The 19,997-nt window shown below is 41.7% G+C and overlaps 1 long non-coding RNA gene and 1 other non-coding gene across 2 annotated transcripts in view; one reads left to right on the top strand and one right to left on the bottom strand.

Annotated features, from left to right (window-relative positions):
- The window catches only part of LOC141277986 (uncharacterized), a 255,725-nt gene that overhangs the window by 223,777 nt on the left and 11,951 nt on the right, over positions 1 to 19,997 (bottom strand). The window lies entirely within an intron of this gene.
- LOC117311492 (U6atac minor spliceosomal RNA) lies at positions 12,959 to 13,084 on the top strand. The gene has a single exon (XR_004525688.1). It is a non-coding gene; the product is annotated as a U6atac minor spliceosomal RNA (small nuclear RNA).

Below are 19,997 nucleotides of genomic sequence, written 5' to 3'. Positions count from 1 at the left end.
GGACAGAGCTCAAAACAATGATCATAAAACACTGATGGTACACTAACAGCTAGCGCTTCTAATACTTTCTATGTGCCATATTGTGCTAAGTAATTTGTTACCCGTTATTTAAACCCATCCTTACAACAAGTCTGTGAAATAGCTGTATCAGTGACCTTTCCATTAGCTCCCCTTTTATCTTAACTTAAATCACAGCTGGTTTCTACTGCTTGCAACAAAGAGCCCTGACTAGTACAATTACTACCTACATGTTATACACCAGCCATCAAAGAAGGCAGCTGAACTTTCTGAGTTCATACAGGTAGAAATACAAAGATCTAGGGTTGAAATCTAGTCCCCCACCTCCAGAAGCCTGAGCTATTAATGCATCCTTATCATTTGTAATTCTAGTCCCCATTAGGCCTTTCTGAATTTTACTTCTGTAATACCTGTATCCTTTATTGGAGAGAGTTCCTGAACGACTTCTCTGTTGCTATATTCAAAATGAAAGAAAGGAAGGCTGGAAAGAAGGAAGAACCAGACAGAAGGTCATGAAAGCGGGTCAAGTGATGGTAACCAAGCAGAGAAGAATGCAGCCACAGCTGGGCATCAAGCAGAACCTGACAAGCAGTCAGTCTTGAGTTTTTCTAAGAATAAGCCTTAGCGGTGGAAATGAACATTCTCTCTCCGCCTTTTTGCCCCTAGGTTGACTGAGGTCGTGTTACCAAGGCTGCTGCCCCAGAATCGTACCTCTGCCCTTCCCCTTAATGGAAACCAATTGCTCCTATCTAAGTTTCAGGAGGAAGCTGCAAAGAGAAAAAGGAGTACTGGTTAGAACCAATGAGGCTCAAGACGGCAGAAGGTTTGACTTCCAGTAACCATGAGCCTCGTTATATGCTCATTGTAATACATTAGCATATGTTAAAAGACACACCCACAGGTGCCATGACAGCTGACAATTGCCATGACAACAACTGGAAAAGCTCATACAAGGACTGAAAAGGAATGTTGCCTCAGTTCCAGGTCCAAATCACACCCCTGTTCTCAGATAAGTCATGAATATTCCTGCCTCTCTTTCCAATTCCCTCCCTTTTACCCCAAACCTCCTGTATACAAGGTGTCTCTGTCCAAATCGGGTTGAGAAGTTGATTGGCCAATTAAGTTCGGACTTCTCCATTCTTTGGCCATTGAATAAAGGTAGCGCTGTTCCAGTCTCAGCATCAGTTTCATTATTGTCTGTACGAATCTGAGCAGAAAAAGAACCTCGCTGACCCTGACAGAGACAAGGGATCCTGGCCTGGGCTAGGACTCCAGCGCAGGTCCAGGCAAACAATTTGCTACCAGTGGGAAACCTAACCCAAGCTTTGTGCTTCTGGAGCCTAAATTCTAAACCATTAAACCACATAGCCTGCATTTGTTAAACCATCTAGACCTATTGAGTTTTTCCACTGCGATGAGCTAAACCAGGCTTTGAGATGCTGTCCTTAGGCTGGAGGTGGGGAACAAGAGTGAAGCCAAGTAGGCAATTATTACATAAGGACCATTGAAAGAAATTTCTAGGCCCAAGACAAAGCTGCTCCTGCCCAGGTACCACGTCAGCAAACTGAAACTTGGATAACTTTCCTGTCCCGGTAAATGTTCCGCTTGACAGAAACGCAGTCGACCGGGTCAGCCGACCCCCAAGGTCAAGCCAGCTCTGGGCTCTATACTTACTTCTTTGTTCTTCTCACCACAAACAAGGTTGACTATGTGGCCCCAGCCAGAGAGTTTCTATATTTCTCTCCTTGCTCGTTTCTTTATCCTATAAATGCTTCCTATCTCCCGCCCCGTTTTGTAGTTCTCTGAATGGAGACTGCCAGCTTTGTGAAGTGTTAAAAAAAAAAAAAAAAAAACAGAAGTGTGTTTGCATCACCCAAATGGTCTTCCATAATCAATTTTTTAGAGGCAGGACCAACATGCTGAAGCACGGGAAAGTCAGGATACATCACCCTGTCTTGGGGCGGGGACATTTCCTGTGAAGAGGCCATGGGGAGGAGAGTGGGGCAGGGGCATGTGTAAGGTGTGGGAACAGCACACAGCGTGGCCCAGGGAGAAGAGCGCTTGCGCGGTGTGTTCCAGACCCACAGGCTGGGGTGGGGGGTGGGGGTGAGGGGTGGAGGGGGAGGCCTCTGAGCTGCGCAGGGACACAGGGGCCAGAGCACGAGGGGTTGGGCCTCCTTCCTGGTGCACTGAGGACCATGGAAGGATGTTAAATAGGGCAGTATCTCAACCAGGTTTGTGCCTTTAAAGTACAACTGTGGCTTCTACGGAAAGAATGGATTGGAAGAGGAGGACCAAAGAAGGATGCGGCAAAAACAGTCAGGAGGCCATTGTGATAGTCTAGTGAGAGGATAGGAGTGATAGACAGAGGGTAGACGGAGGCAGACAGAGTCAAGAGACAGGGAGAGATAGGGACGAGACCTGGTGTCTGACTGACTGGCTCCGAGGGAAGAGAAGAGAGCAAGGAGGCCTCCTTGGTTTCGGATTGGGCAACTGAATGGACAGTGGTGCTGTTTGCTGACACAGGAAACCTGGCAAGAGGAGCAGTGGGGAGGAGGGCAGGTGTAATCCTGTGTTCAGACTGGAGCCCTGAGTTGGAAATGCTGCTCGGCAACTGGGTGGGAACGTCCTGCAGGCAACTGGACACACACTGTGCTTCAGCTGCACAGCTGTGGGCGCACCATCTTTCCTCCAGTTTGATTGCTGGTCATCTAGAGGCCAGGAGAGGATTGTAGCTTTTCTTTTATTCTCAATGCCTAGGTCACTAGGCCACTGAAATGCTTGACGAGTGGATGAACAGATTGAAGGGGGAATCCACAAGGGAGTAAAGGGAGGGAAGTGAGACAGCTTGGGACCTGGGACCCTTGCTGCAGTGCTGCAGTGCTTGCAGCTGGACACACGTCTCCTCCAGCAACAAAATACAAAGAAACTGTATGGGACTAAAGATAACTGTGTGCACGAGCAGGTGGGGCAGATTCTGGAACAAGAGATACAAAAAGACCAAAAGACCCAACTGCCACTTCTGGAGAGCCCGGAGCACAAACCGGCTATCAGGAGCCAAAGCAGGGTACTGTGCATGCCCCCGGCACACAGCATCACCAAGGGGTGGGCAGAACACCTCTGGCCCGACCCCTGGACACACCCCTACCCTCACCCCATATAAGGAGCCAGCTCACTTGGGGAAGCGAGCAAGGGAACTCCCTCCTGCGGCCACAGGGGCCCCAGTAAAACCTTGCCTGAATTTCTTGTCTGGCCTCTAGTCAATTTCTGTTGATTGGGGAAGGCCAAGAACCCTGGTTGGCATCAGAAGGACAGAGGGAATACGCACCACAACAATCACCAAAAGGCATGAAAAAAAGAGAGACGGAGGTAAGTCTACAAATGACTCTGATGAGTAACAATAAACTGGATTCGGAAATAAGGTCTTTTTCACAAACAGTTTAAAAACTAGTGGAACTAAGAAAGAATGGAATAGAGAGAGTTGATGACTGATGAAGGGTTGAAGGGGCACAGCTGTGTAACAAGAATATATTTCTCTCATATATTTACTGAAAATATGTCAGTAAGAACAAAGCTAGGTCACTGGCAGTAATGGAACTAGATAGTTTCAATGAAGTCATGATCAGAGCTGAGACTAGCTGCCCGTGTGCCCAAGGTGTGTTACCCACCCCGCTAAGCCTCATTTGACTGTCAAATTCTGACTCCCTAAGGACTCATCTAGAATGTCTCAGCTCTTCAGGCTTTTGTAGGGATGACCTCTGAAGCTACTTTCTAAAGACCAATAATGCATTAATTCCACTTGTCTTCAGAAACTTTGAAAGTGGTAGAGTAAATCAGAAGAAAGTTTCAGAAATAACTTTAGGGTTTAGGAAGGGATAGGAGAGCGCTGGGAAGTGTGAGGAGATCCCAGTGGCACTGGGCCAGAAATGGACCCGTCCAAAGGCATTTAATCGAGGACGGGGAAAGAACAAGATCAGGGTGATGGGCTCCAGGTGCAAAGAATTTAGGGCATCAGCCTTTCTCCCTCATTTTTATTGAGAGGGAAATCAGAGCTCATAAATCTAAACTTGTTATTCCTTCATTTAAAATGCTTCAAAGGATTCCCAGTGCCTCTTGGAACAGGTATAAGCTCTTTAGCCTCAGTGAAAGCCCATGTGCCTCCCTTACTTCTCCCCAGTCCTCCACTCCCCATGGTCTGCTTCTTACCTCTAGTGAAACTAAGACCAAGCCACACCTGGGAGGGAGCCCTATGCCAGGGCTTTGGGAACTGGACTAGTTTTCTGTTGCTGTAATCAGTATCTCACAAGGCTGTAATCAGGGTGTCAGCCAGGACTGGGCTCTCTTCTGAAGGTTCAGCTGGGGAAGTATGTGCTTCCTCATGCCCACGGATGTTAGAAGCATTCAGTTTCTTGTGGCCATAGGACTTGTGGCAACTTGCTTGTTCAAAGCCAGTGACAGAGAGAGAGAGACTCTAGCAAGACTCTAGCAATATATCCAGGAAAGAAGAAAACTCTAATTTGAAAAAAATCCATGTACCCCAATGTTCACAGCAGCACTATTTACAACAGCCAAGATATGGAAACAACCTACATGTCCATTAACAGATGAATGGATAAAGGAGATGTGGTATATATACACAATGGAATACTACTCAGCCATAAAAAAGAATGAAATAATGCCATTTGCAGCAACATGGATGGACCTAGAGGTTATCATGCCAACTGAAGTAAGACAAATATCACATGATACCACTTATGTGTGGAATCTAAAAAATGATACAAATAAATTTAGTTACAAAACAGAAATAGCCTCACAGACATAGAAAACAAGCTTATAGTTACCAAAGGGGAAAGGGGAGCAGGGATAAATTAGGAGTTTGAGATTAACAGATACACACTACTATATATAAAATAAACAACAAGGACCTACTGTGTAGCACAGGGAGCTATATTCAATACCTTGTAATAACCTATAACGGGAAATAATTTGAAAAGAATGTGTGTGTGTGTGTGTAACCAAATCACTTTGCTGTACACCTGAAACTATCACAACATTGTAAGTCAACTATACTACAATTTAAAAAAATGGATGCTACAATCTTACATAATCACATAAACACAATCATATACATCCCATTGCCTTTCCATATTCCACTGGTTAAAATCAAGTCACAGGTGCTGCCACACTCAACAGGAAAGGATTATATGAGGGTGTGAACACCAGTAGGTGGGGACGGCAGGGCTATTTTATCCTGTCTGCCCACAGGGTCTATGGCCTGCAGTCTACCTGCTGCAACAAAGCTCTGGAGAGTCTTCCCACCAGGGGTGCTTGGAGTGGAAGGAGGAGACAGAATATGGAAGGAGAAGACATTTTCCAACACAAACATTAATCACAATGCTTCAAAGACTATTTCTTTTTGTCTCTTACTAGACCTGAAAGTCTTTGGGGGAGGTATCATATTTTTTATACCAAATCTAGCATCATGCCTGGCACACAGCATTCCTTCAATACAGATTTGTGCCTGAATAGGCAGACTGGGTTTTGGATATACAGGTATCAATAACAAAATCTATACGGTTTGCCTGAATCCCAGTAGAGATTTTCCGTGCACTTGTCTTCAACATGCTATTTCTCTCCCATAAGGTTTGTAGAAACTCTGATAATTATTTTGTCCATCACAACCCTAGGATATAAGCATAGTTCAGAATATAAACTGCCTCGTAAGTCCTATCTTTTATATGTTAAACATTCCTATTTATGAAGGAATATTCTAGTTAATGTTTCCTTGATCACAAACAAACTTGTGTCAAGACACACTATACGACAGATTTGGTCAAATTATTAACGAGCTGGGGAGGGGGTGGGAGGATTTTTATTTTACTTTGACAGCTCACACGTTCCTTGGAGATAATAATCCTTTATATCATCACCTAAATTCCCAATGACGAGATACATGTGAAACCCCTTACATTACGAACCTTTGCAGGGAGGAATGAGAGCTATGTCTCTACAGATTTTCTTGAGCTATTTTCAGGTACAAAATAAGTAGAGAGAAAACCCATTGACTTAACTTTCTATGTTGGATGTTTAATACATTAAATATTCTACCCAAATGCTTAATTTGTTGGTTCCTTCCGGGCATGTGCCCAATTAAACGTCTATTACATGGTACCCATGTAATGCCAATTGGTTCAATCCCATTGCTACCTTACAAACCAATAGATGAATATGGTTTTCAGGAGTGTAAGATGTGAATAGCGTCATGCAATCGCATGACAAGTCTTACAAATTAAAAAATGCTTATATACCATTACATTTCTTTAGCTCCTGGGAAATCAAGTAAATTGAAAACCCACATTCGCATGTGGCAAAAATATTCTTCGTGTGCGCCAAATTCCACCTGAAACCAAAAGGACTCACTTCCCTCCCCCATCCCAGAGTTCCAGCAGAATTCTTCATATTTGTTAAGGTATACAAAACAAAACAAAAATTCCTGCCCACATGAATCTGACCATCTAAAAGGAAAGACATAAGATATACTATTAATAAATACTGAACAACTCAACTGCTGTTAGTATTATGATAGGCTGAAAACTGTCCCTCTAAAACTATCTATACCCTAACCTCTGGACTCTGAATACTAACTTAAATGTAAACAAGGAGTGTTGCCCACCATCAAGCCAGCAGCCACTGCAGACCCCCTGCCTCTACCCATGGTATACCCTGAGGGGATTCAGGATGGAGAAAAACAGGATACTGGCCAGAGATAGTTAGGATGCATATCAAAGGAAGACTTTCAATGAGAACAGACTTCTGCATCTTCCCATACAAAGAAAAGCACTAAAATCATTAACTAGAGATGGCTGTTTTTTGTGATTACCAGTAATCTTTTGATGTTCGACTACATGTTTTTTTGTTTTTGTTTTTTCTCCAGCAAAAGCTCCTATATACCCTGGCTCCACCCTTACCTCTTTGGAACAGTTCCTCAGAGCTATCTGAAAATCTTCCCAACTATAATCCTCAATAAGATCCCCAAATAAAGCATAACTTGCAACTTTTAGGTTTTGAGTTTTCTTTCAGTTGACAATGGCAAAAAAAGGACTGAAGCTGTGAGTCCACACGGATCTTGATATAAGAGATTATCCTGCATTATCCAAGTATTTTAAATGCAATTGCATGTATCCTTATAAAAAGGGAGGCAGTGGGAGATTTGACACAGACACACAAACAGAAGAAAAAGCAATGTGACCACAGAAGCAGAGATTAGAGTAAAACAACCACAAGCCGAGGACTGCAGGCAGCCCCCAGAAGCTGCAAGAAGAAAGGAATGAATTCTTCCCTAAAGCCTCAAGAAGGAGCGTGACCCTGCCAACACTTTGATTTCAACCTGGAGAAAATGATTTTTTAAAAAGATAAAAATAGGGGCTTCCCTGGTGGCACAGTGGTTGAGAATCTGCCTGCCAATGCAGCAGACGTGGGTTCGAGTCCTGGTCTGGGAGGATCCCACATGCCGCAGAGCAACTGGGCCCGTGAGCCACAATTACTGAGCCTGCGTGTCTGGAGCCTGTGCTCCGCAACAAGAGAGGCCGCAATAGTGAGAGGCCGGCGCACCGCGATGAAGAGTGGCCCCCGCTTGCCACAACTAGAGAAAGCCCTCGTACAGAAACGAAGACCCAACACAGCCATAAATTAATTAATTAATTAATTTAAAAAATATACTAGAACGGCTCCAGCAGAAATGGGGTGTGCCCCACTTAACATTCTGGGTTTTTTAAAAAAAAAAAAGATAAAAATAGCTTATACTTGAATGAAGGTGAGCTGAGCCTGGGCAGGTAACTGTAGCCCCTGAGCCACTACACATCAACAAAGACCCAGGCTTTGCAGCCCAGCTCTGCTGCTGCAAGTCCCAGGGGACACATATGACAAACATTCCTGGCAAGTAATTTGGTCGATAAATCAAGGTTCAAGGAATAAAAGGAAAATAAGATTTTCCATCCTCACGTATTGCATGGGCAACTTCAAGGATTCTTAGTGAAGAGAATACTGTTGTTAAGGACAAGGAGAACATATTTTGATTATAAATGTTAACTGACTAGACAGAAGAGCCAAGTGAAAGATCTCTAGCAGATGTTCTTGTGTTAAAGAAGAGTGACTATTTTCAGAGGACCACCAATAAAGCAACACTGAAGAGAAATATAAGGATACGAATTTAACAGTGAAATCAGTTACAAGCATCCAGTAGGTGTTTCAATCATATTGTAAGTGAATTCAGCTGGATTTGCAGGATTCTGCAGTAACCTTTGAAACACCGAAGGAAGTGACAGATACTCAGGGCTCAAGTTTCACAGTTGATCTCTGAGGAGTACAGATGACAGTTCCTACATCCCAGGATTGTTGGGAGGATTAAGTGAGGTAAATACGTAAGAACCTCTGGCCACCACCTGTCCTTGGGAGGCCAGGGCGTACATAGCACCCTCACCCTCTTCCTCTTCTTTCTTCTCCTCCTCTTCCACCATGAACCACAGGCCCTAAAGGTCTAGCTCCACCTACTCCTGTGATTTCATTTCCACCCAATTTTCCTCCTACTGATTATGCTCCAGATTCACTGACCTTCTTTCTGTCCCTTGAACACACCCTACTTGCTCTCACTGGAGGGCTTCTGCTCAAGCTGGAAAGCTCTCGCTCCAGATCTTGGCACGGAGGATTCCCTCTCTTCATTCAAGTCTGAGCTCAAAGGCCATCTTCTCAAAGATGCTTTCCACAGCCGCCACATTAAATGCCTCCCAGTAGTTCATCCTCAATCACAGCATCCTATTTTATTTTCTTTATCACACTGAATTTCTGGAATGACCTTATGGATCTAAGTCCTGTCTCTTCCCACTAGTGACAAAAACCTTGTCTGTCATATTTCTTGCTTCTCACTCAGCACCTAGAACAGTACCTGGTACAGAGTAGTGGCAGTAAATAAATACCTGATGCAGTTCATCATTATCAGTGTATAGAGTATGTACACACAGTTATTCTAGGTATAGGTATTCTGTGTGTGTGTGAGAGAGAGAGAGAGAGAGATGAGAGATGGAGACAGAGAGAGAGAAGCAGAAAGAGAGAATGTAAATGAGTTGAGGAAGAGAATAAGCACCAAGTCACATGCATCAGTTTAAACCCAACTTTGCCACTTGAACCATGTGATTGTAGGTAAAATAACTAGGCTTTCTATGCTGTTTCTTGTCTGTCATTGAAGGGTGACAGGGATCTCTCTAGTATTAGGAGAATTCAATGAAATGCTCCAAGTCAAGCACTTAACATAATGCTGGATATAACATACGAAGCTCTTAATAACTATTAACATGTATTTCCTGTCAAACAAAATTATTATCCCTTGGTACATAATGTAATACCCCACCCATCCTTAGCAAGCTATCATGACTACAGCAGCATAATCTTTAAAAAAAAAAAAACCATATTCTAGGATATCCAGTTATAATAATGAAGAGTCACCAGGGCTCTGACATTTACCAAAGTTGAAGGTCATAACTAGTCTAATGTTAAAAATTCTTCAGAGGGGGAGGAGAGCAAGATGGTGGGGCAGAAGGACGTGTAGCTCACCTCCCCCCACAAACACATCGAAAATACATCTACATGTGGAAGAATTCTCACAGAGTACCAGCTGAAAGCTGGCAGGAGATCTCTTATACAACTAAAACTATAAGAAAGATCCCCATGTAACCAGGTAGGGCAAAAAGGAAAAAAAAAAGGAATTTGGACAGGACGTGCACCCCTGGGAAGACACTGTGAAAAAGGAAAGTTTCCCTCCCCCTGGGAACCTCCTTCGCAGTGGCTGGGTGCTGAAACTCAGGCTTCAGCAGACAGATCCAGGGAGAGGAATCAGTTTGGCTGCGTGAAGACAGCCCGAAAGGCCTGGAGGGTGGTCCAGGCCAACAGAGTGGGTGTGTGCAGGATGGACCTGAGTCCGCCACAGGAACCTCATTATCAGCACGCTCGTGGTGGGGTGCAGCTTTGGCTTCAGCGGACTTCGGGAGCTCGCCCTCACGGGAGGCAGGGTTGACGTCTGAGCTGAGCTGATTGTCAATGCTCCCACAGTGGGGATAGGTCCAGGGGCTACACTAGCAGCAGCAGACTGTGAGTGCGCAAACCAGGTGGCAGGAGGTGTCACAGAGTTGCGTGTCCCACTGACAGCCCCTGGGGAGAAACACATAGTGGCTCCTTTCCCAGCAGGAGCACTCCAGTCCTGTCTATCTCACACCACAGTACACCTCACCCCAAACTGGATCCGGGGGTTTCTACTCCAAGAACTGGGGAGCAGAGCCTGCCCCTGACAGAGCTGTGACAGCCACAGAGCAAAGAGGAGGCCCTGCCCAACATCCAGTGCAGACTCCAGTCACCACAACACCAAACACACCCCTATCAAGGGGACAACAGACACACACTGAGGAAAACCGTGGCAGGCATCTATACCAAAAATAGCCCTTGCACAAAAAATACCAGACTCACACAGTGCACACAGGGATGTTCCCACATAAAAACAGCCCTTCAAGACCACTGTAGATAACTGTTCCTCCTAAATTCATAGAGTCAGAGAAATTTAAGTAAAATGAAACAGAGGAATTACTCCCAACTAAAAGAACAAGAGAAATCCCTTGAAAGAACAATGAAACAGATCTCTCTAGTCTACCAGACCCTGAGTTCAAAAAAGAGGTAGTAAAAATGCTAAAGGAATTAACAGAGACTGTCAAAAGCAATGCAGATCACTGTAACGGGAACTAGAAGCTATAAAGAGGAGACATTCAAAATTAGACAGCTCAATTTCTGAGATAAAAACTGAGCTAAAGGCAATGAATAACAGCCTAAATAATGCAGAACAAATAAGTGATCTGGAAGATAGAATAATGGAAATCACCCCATCAGAACAGCAGACAGAAAGACAAGTGAAAAGAAAGCAACATATGAGATCTATGGGATAACATAAAGCATGCCAACCTATGCACAATACGGGCTCCAGAAAAAGAAGAAAGAGAAAAGGAATCAAAGGTGTATTTGAAGAAATTATGGCTGAAAACCTCCCTGATCTGAAGAAGGAGACAGATATCCAAGTACAGGAAGCACAGAGGCTCCCAAATAAAAGGAGCCCAAAGAGACCCACACCAAGATGTATCATAATTAAAATGGCAAAAATTAAAGATAAAGAGAGGATTCTAAAGGCAGCAAGAGAAAAACGAAGAGTCAGTTACAAGGGAACCCCCATAAGGCTATCAGCTGATTTCTCTACAGAACCTTCTTCAGGCCAGAAGGGAGGAGCAAAATATATTCAAAGTGCTGAAAGGGAAAAACCTGAAACCAAGGATACTCTACCCAGCAAGACTATCACTTAGAATAGGAGAGATAAAGAATTCCTCAGAGAAGCAAAAACTAAAAGAATACAGCAATACTAAAACTGAAAGAAATAGTGAAAGTTCTTCTCTAAATAGAAAAGAAACAAGATTCTATAGGAAAGGGAAAATCACAATACAAAAGGCAAATATTTAAAAGGATTGAAGATCACTTAAACAAGCTAGTACATAGACTTTAAAAAAAAATCAAAAAAAATTCTGAAAGCAATTATAACTACAATGAACAGCAAAAGTATAAACATGAAGATGTAAAATAGGACATCAAGATCACAAAACATAGGTGAGGGGAATAAGAAAATGTAGATCTTTTAGAATGTGTTGGGAACTTCCCTGGTGGTGCAGTGGTTAAGAATTCACCTGCCAATGCAGGGGACACGGGTTCGATGCCTGGTCCGGGAAGATCTCACATGCCACGGAGCAACTAAACCTGTGCACCACAACTACTGAAGCCTGAGCACTCTAGGGCCTGCATGTCGCAACTACTGAGCCCACATGCAGCAACTACTGAAGCCTGCGTGTTCTAGGGCCTGTGTGCCGCAACTACTGAGCCAGGGTGCGCAACTACTGTAGCTCACACACCTAGAGCCTGTGCTCCACAACAAGAGAAGCCACTGAAATGAGAAGCCCACGCACCAGTACAATGAGTAGCCTCCACTCACCACAACTAGAGAAAGCCCACGCACAGCAATGAAGACCCCACACAGCCAAAAAAAAAGAATGTGTTTGAACTTATATGACTATCAGTGTAAAGCAAGTAGATATAGTTATGGGTTAACATACTTGAAAACCAGGCTAATCACAAATCAAAAATATACAAAAAATTCACAAAAACCAAAAAGAAAGAAACTCAAGTACAATTTAAAAAAAACCCATCAACCTACAAAATGGAAAAGCAAAAAAAAAAAAATGAACAAAGAAGAAATACAAAATCAAATGGAAAACAAGGTTCAAAATGGCAATAAATACATACTTATCATAATTACTTTAAATGTCAATGGAATAATGCTCCAATCAAAAGACACAGAATGGCAGACTGGATAATGAAACAAGATCTACCTAATTAAAATTCAGGAGAGGAAAAAAATATTCAGCAAACAATTCAGGTGAGTATCTCAAAACATTACTCTGCCTCACCACCATAAGTCATGCTGCCTCAGGCTCCCTGGTGCTATCATATTAAAATTTTCTAAGAACTAGTGGGAAAGAGTTTTAGCAAGATACCCAAGACAGTCTGACTTAAAGTGTGAATCCTTTGTGCCTACATGGACACACAGACATACACACACAGACAAGTTTGGAACAATATTTGTGTTTGCATATGTATAAAATTTTTGAAGATCTATTTCATAGCTTTTTGGAAATATTTCCCAAAGTAAGGGCAATATCACATTGGTTTTAAAATACAGTCCATCAGAAGAAAGTGTATGCTGTTACTTTAAATCTCATTCCAGAAGGTTAGTTGCGCTGTTCAGGAATTATACCTCAGTCAATTGCTGTCAGCTAAACATTTCATCAAAAAATTCTCTATTCCAGTGTTGTATAAAAGGAGACAAGGTTAACACTCCCCTTGACAACAATGGAAGAGGCCCTTGGGCCTGACAACATGCATATGGTTAAGGCATTTCCACCTACTTAGTGGCATCTAACCATTGTTTTTTATCCAAATTGGAAGGGAAGAGGTAAAATTGTCACTATTTGCAGATGACATGATACTATATATAGAAAACCCTAAGGACTTCACACAAAAACTACTAGATCTAATAAATGAATTCAGCAAAGTAGCAGGATACAAGATTAACATTCAGAAATCAGTGCATTTATTTACACTAACAATGAAATATCAGAAAAAGAATGTAAAAAAAATACCTTTTAAAATTGCACTAAGAAAATAAAATACCTAGGAATAAACCTTTCCAAGGAGGTGAAAGACTTATTTGCTGAGAACTATAAAAACATTAATAAATTAAAGAGGATTTAAAGAAATGGAAAGATAGCTCATGTTCTTGGGTTGGAAGAGTTAACATTGTTAAAATGGCAATACTGCCCAAAGCAATCTACAGATTTAATACCACCCCTATCAAATTATCCATGACATTTTTCACAGAACTAGAACAAATAATCCTAAAATTTATATAGAACCATAAAAAACCCAGAATTGCCAAAGCAATCCCAAGGGGGGAAAAAAAAGCAGGAGGCATAAATCTCCCAGACTTCAGACAATACTACAAAGCTACAGTAATCAAAACAGTGTGGTACTGGTACAAAAACAGACATACAGATAAGTGGAACAGAACAGAGAGCCCAGAAACAAACCCACACACCTCCAGTCAATTATTCTTTGAAAAAGGAGGCAAGACTATAAAATGGGAAAAAAGTCTCTTCAGCAGGTGGTGCTGGGAAAGTTGGACAGCTGCATGTAAATCAATGAAGTTAGAACACACCCTCACACTACGCACAAAAATAAACTCAAAAGGCTTAAAGACTTAAATATAAGACCTGACACTATAAAACTCCCAGAAGAGAGAATAGGCGAAACATTCTCTGACATAAATTGTACCAATGTTTTCTTAGGTCTCCCAAGGGAATAGAAATAAAAACAGAAATAAACAAATGGGACCTAATCAAACTTACAAGCTTTTGCACAGCAAAGGAAACCATAAAACAACCAAAAAGACAACCTACGGAATGGGAGAAAATATTTGTAAACGATGTGCCCAACAAGGACTTAATCTCCAAAATAAACAAACAGCTCATGCAGCTCAACAATAACAACAAAAACAAACCCAATCAAAAAAAAATGGGCAGGAGACCTTAATAGACATTTCTCCAAAGCAGACATACAGATGGCCAGTAGACACATGAAAAGATGCTCAACATCACTAATTACTAGAGAAATGCAAATCAAAACTACAATGAGGTACCACTTCACACAGGTCAGAATGGCCATCATTAAAAAGTCTACAAATAACAAATGCTAGAGAAGGTGTGGAGAAAAAGGAATCCTCCTACACTGTTGGTGGAAATGTAAGTTGGTACAGCCACTATGGAAAACAGTATGGAGCTTCCTCAGAAAACTAAAAATAAAGGTACCATATTATCCAACAATCCCATTTCTGGACATATACCTGAACAAAACTATAATTCAAAAAGATACATGCACCCCAGGGTTCATAACAGCACTATTCACAATAGCCAAGACATGGAAACAACCTAAATGTCCATCGACAGATGAATGGATAAAGAAGACGTGGTACATACATACAATGGCTTACTACTCAGCCATAAAAGAGAATGAAATAATGCCATTTGCAGCAACATGGATGCAACTACAGATTATCATATTAAGTGAAGTAAGTCAGAAGGAGAAAGACAGATACCATATATCACTTATATGTGGAATCTAAAATATGGCACAAATGAACTTATCTACAAAACAGAAACAGGCTCACAGACATAGAAAACAGACTTGTGGTTGCCAAGGGGGAGGGAGAGGAATGCACTGGGAGTTTGGGGTTAGTAGATGCAAACTATTACATTTAGAATAGATAAACAACAAGGTTCTACTATATAGCACAAGGAACTCTATCCAGTCTCCTGGGATAAAGGATAATGGAAAAGAGTATTAAAGAAAGAATGCTGCTTCCATGTCTTGGCTATTGTAAACAGCACTGCAATGAACACTGGGGTGCATGTATCCTTTCGGACCATGTTTTTCTCCGGGTATATGCCCAGGAGTGGGATTGCAGGATCATATGGTAGCTCTATGTTTAGTTTCTTAAGGAACCTCCATACTGTTTTCCATAGTGGCTGCACCAATTTACATTCCCACCAACAATATAGGAGGGTTCCCTTCTCTCCACACCCTCTCCAGCATTTATTGTTTGTGGATTTTTTGATGATAGCCATTCTGACAGTTGTGAGGTGATATCTCACTGTAGTTTTGATTTGCATTTCTCTAATAATTAGCGATGTTGAACATCTTTTCATGTGCCTCTTGGCCGTCTGTATGTCTTCTTTGGAGAAATGTCTGTTTAGGTCATGGAAGCAACCTAAATGTCCAACGACAGAAGAATGGATAAAGAAGATGTGGTACATATATACAATGGAATATTACTCAGCCATTAAAAAGAATAAAATAATGCCATTTGCAGCAACATGGATGGATCTAGAGATTGTCATACTGAGTGAAGTCAGACAGAGAAAGAGAAATATCACTTATGTGCAAAATCTAAAAAAATGAAACAAATGAACTTATTTACAAAACAGAAACAGACTCACAGACGTAGAGAATAAACTTATGGTTATGGGGGGATGGGTGAGGAGTAGGGATAGTTAGGGAGTTTAGGATTGACATGTACACACTGATATATAAATATATATATTTCTTTCTTTCTTTCTTTATTTGCGGTACGCGGGCCTCTCACTGTTGCGGCCCCTCCCGTTGCGGAGCACAGGCTCCAGAGGCACAGGCTCAGCGGCCATGGCTCACAGGCCTAGCCGCTCCGTGGCATGTGGGATCTTCCCGAGCCAGGGCACAAACCCGTGTCCCCTGCATCGGCAGGTAGACTCTCAACCACTGCGCCACCAGGGAAGCCCCACACTGCTATATTTAAAATGGATAACTAAGGGACTTCCAAGTGGTGCTGCGGTTAAGGATCCCCCTGCCATTGCAGGGGACATGGGTTCAAGCCCTGGTCCAAGAAGATCCTACATGCTGTGGAGCAACTAAGCCTGTGCGCCACAACTACTGAGCCCACGTGCCACAACTACTGAAGCCCGCACGCATAGAGCCCGTGCTCCCCAACAAGAGAAGCCACTGCAATGAGAAGCCCACGCACTGCAAAGAGTAGCCCCCACTCACCGCAACTGCAAAGAGTAGCCCCCACTCACCGCAAAGAGAAAGCCCACGCACAGCAATGAAGACCCAACGCAACCAAAAATAATTAGTTAATTTTAAAAATGATATTAAAAAATAAATAAATAAATGGATAACCAACAAGGACCTAGTGTATAGCACAGGGAATTCTGCTCAATATTATGTAACAACCTAAATGGGAAAAGCATTTGAAAAAGAATAGATACATGTATATGTATAACTGAATCACTTTGCTGTACACCTGAAACTAACACAACATTGTTAATCAACTATACTCCAATATAAAACAAAAAGTTTAAAAAAAAGAATGTATATGTGTATAACTGAGTCACTTTACTGTGCAGCAGAAATTAGTACAACATTGTAAATCAACTATACTTCAATAAAAATAATAAAATAAGTCTCTATTCCAGAAGTAGCTACTACAAGCTCTTTAGTTATCTCTTTCTCATCAATTTCAGACATTTTGCTAAGATAATGGATGTTCAAATTGTGTTTTCGTTAGTAAAAGTAATCGTATCCAATATATGTGCAGTAGCTTAACTATTTTAGAGATATTTCCACCCCTAAAATGAATAGGGTTTAAGAATTTGGAACTATGCTGTCCAATACGGTAGCCACAAGACACATGAGCTATTTAGCATATGAAATATTGCTAGTTCAACATGTTAAAATGATAATATTTTGGATAAACCAGGTCATATATTATTCAAATTATACTGTTTTTCGTTTTTAAATATAGCTCACATTATACGTTGCCACTGGACATCACTGGTCTAAAGACCCTTTAACTGTGCTGATGATGGTGCTCTGGGTTTGATCCTTAAATGGTCTTCAGTCTTGTCACTGATTCCATAGATTCCATGCTTCCACCATAACTGACAGGGTTAGCTGAATCCTGTCACTGGAATAGTGACTCAGGCATCATGCATTATGGTAGGCATGGGATGCATAGAACAGACATCAAAATAATCAAACTATTGACCTTCATAGAATTCACAGAAAAGGTGTTTTGTGTCATGACCATATGACAAAATTTGTTCTGAAAGCTTGCTGTCATTATAACCTGGTAGTAAAGTTGCAAAGAAATAGCTAAACCTCACCTACTCTAGAATACTGCCTTTTTCATATTATCTTATTTTCTCTTACTAAGTTATAGTTGTTTTACAATATTATACAATTTTACATATTATATGTATGACTTAGTGATTCACAATTTTTAAAGGTTATACTCCATTTACAGTTATAATGGTTATATTTCCTGTACTGTACAATCTATCCTTGTAGTTTATTTATTTTACACATAATAATTTGTACCTCTTAGTCCCCTATCCTTATATTGCCCCTCCCACCTCCCCTCTCCCCACTGGTAACCATTAGTTTCTTCTCTATATCTGTGAGTCTGATTCTTTTTTGTTATATTCACTAGTTTTTTTTTTTAGATTCCACATGTAAGTGATATCATACAGTATTTGTCTTACTCTATCTGACTTATTTCACTTAGCATAATGCCCTCCAAGTCCAGCCTTGTTGTTGCAAATGGAAAATGTTCATTCTTTTTTATGTATGGGTGAGTCATATTCCATTGTATATGTATACACCACAACTTCTTTATCCATTCATCTGTGATGCACACTTCGGTTGCTTCCATATTCTGGCTATTTTAAATAATACTGCTATGAACATTGAGGTACATGTATCTTTTTGTTTTTTTCTGTTTTTTTGTTTTGTTTTGTTTTATTTTATTTATTTATTTTTGGCTGTGTTGGGTCTTCGTTGCTGCGCGTGGGTCTTTCTCTAGTTGCAGCGAGCAGGGGCTACTCTTTGTTGCGGTGCGCAGGCTTCTCATTGAGGTGGCTTCTCTTGTTGCAGACCACGGGCTCTAGGCACGCAGGCTTCAGTAGTTGTGGCTTGCAGTCTCAGTAGTTGTGGCTCGCGGGCTCTAGAGTAGTTGTGGCGCATGGGCTTAGTTGCTCCACGGCATGTGGGATCTTCCCGGACCAGGGCTCGAACCCGTGTCCCCTGCATTGGCAGGCAGATTCTTAACCACTGCACCACCAGGGAAGCCACATGTATCTTTTTGAATTAGTGTTTTCGTTTTCTTTGGATACATACCCAGGAGAAGAATTGCTGGATTATATGGTAGTTCTATTTTTAGTTTTTTTGAGGAAACGTTTTACTGTTTTCCACAGTGGCTGCACAATTTACATTTCCACCAATAGTGTAGAAGGGTTCTCTTTTCTCCACATGCTCACCAACATTTGTTCTTTTTGATGATAGCCATTCTGACAGGTGTGAGGTGATATCTCATTTTGATTTTGAGTTTACAGTTCTCTGATAATTAATGACGTTGAGCATTTCTTCATGTGCCTGTTGGCCATCTTTATTTCTTCTTTGGGAAAATGTCTATTTCGTCTTCTGCCCATTTTTTAATCAGCTTCTATGGTTTTTTTTGATGTTGAGTTGTATGAGCTGTTTATATATGGTGTATATTAACCAAGAAAGAGGAAGATGTAGAATCCAGGAAGCAAGGGACGCAGCTCAGGGAAGAAGCACTGGGAATGCCAGGTTAGTGGTGAAAGGAGATCTGCTCATCCAAGGATGACCACTGTACTGCTGGCCTGTCCAGATGGGAGCCCATGGACAATTACTTTTGGGAGGTCTGTCTCCCAAAGGAAGAAGTGATTACTTAAATATCTTCAGACACATTGAGAGGAGATTTATCCTTCTGTTGGAGTGTTTAGAGGCTCATAGAAAATTAAAAGTAACAATTATTAACTCAAGGGAAAACAAAGTTATACAAGCATGAAAATGCAATCGGAGGATACTGCATGGCTCGGCTCGATTAACATTTCCATAGGCTTAATAATAATTGATCCTTGGGCTAGTCAAAAGGCATGATATAAATTTGCTGAGAGGATGGGTAGAGGGTAAGTATGGGGTATAATAGTAACGATTGGGGGAGGGGGAGCATTATATAAAATCATTTTAAAAGTGGGAAGCCAATAATATTCCAAACTTAAATCAAGTAGGAAACAGCAGTATAAACATGCCATCTAGAAATATGGGAGTAGATATCCAAAGAAACAGCTTTAAAGTAAAAAAATAATTACCTTTTGTAAGTATGAATGTACTTTTTTTTAGAGACTATCTGACTAAATCTATGTCAATATAATCAATTAAATATAGTTCTATTAAAAAAAAACTTTAAAGGGAAACTGAGCAAGCTAGTATCTAGCTAGGAGAAAGGAAGACAGTTCCGCTCAATCCTGTTATGTTTAAAGTAAAATGCTTGACCACAGAGCTTCCCATCCAGTGGGAGAGATGGACCCCAGCTTGGAATGGTGCCTGTGAAAAATCAGAGAGGTCAATTTTTTTTTCAGCTGTAAACAAGAATTTGGATTTTATTTTATTTTTAATTTTTAAATTTTTTGGGCTGTGTTGGGTCTTCGTTGCTGCGCTCGGGATTTCTCTAGTTGTGACGAGCAGGCGCTACTCTTCGTTGCAGTCCGCGAGCTTCTCATTGTGGTGGCTTCTCTTGTTGTGAAGCACGGGCTCTAGGTGTGCGGGCTTCAGTAGTTGTGGCTCGCCAGCTCTAGAGTGCAGGCTCAGTAGTTGTGGCGCCCAGGCTTAGTTGCTCCACGGCATGTGGGATCCTCCCGGACCAGGGCTCAAACCCGTGTCGTCTGCATTGG

The sequence above is a fragment of the Tursiops truncatus genome, chromosome 2 (genome assembly GCF_011762595.2).
Source record: "Tursiops truncatus isolate mTurTru1 chromosome 2, mTurTru1.mat.Y, whole genome shotgun sequence".
In the NCBI taxonomy this organism is placed as follows: Eukaryota; Metazoa; Chordata; class Mammalia; order Artiodactyla; family Delphinidae; genus Tursiops; species Tursiops truncatus.
Note: the sequence above shows the minus strand (reverse complement) of the source record. Positions and strands in the feature narration are given on the sequence as shown.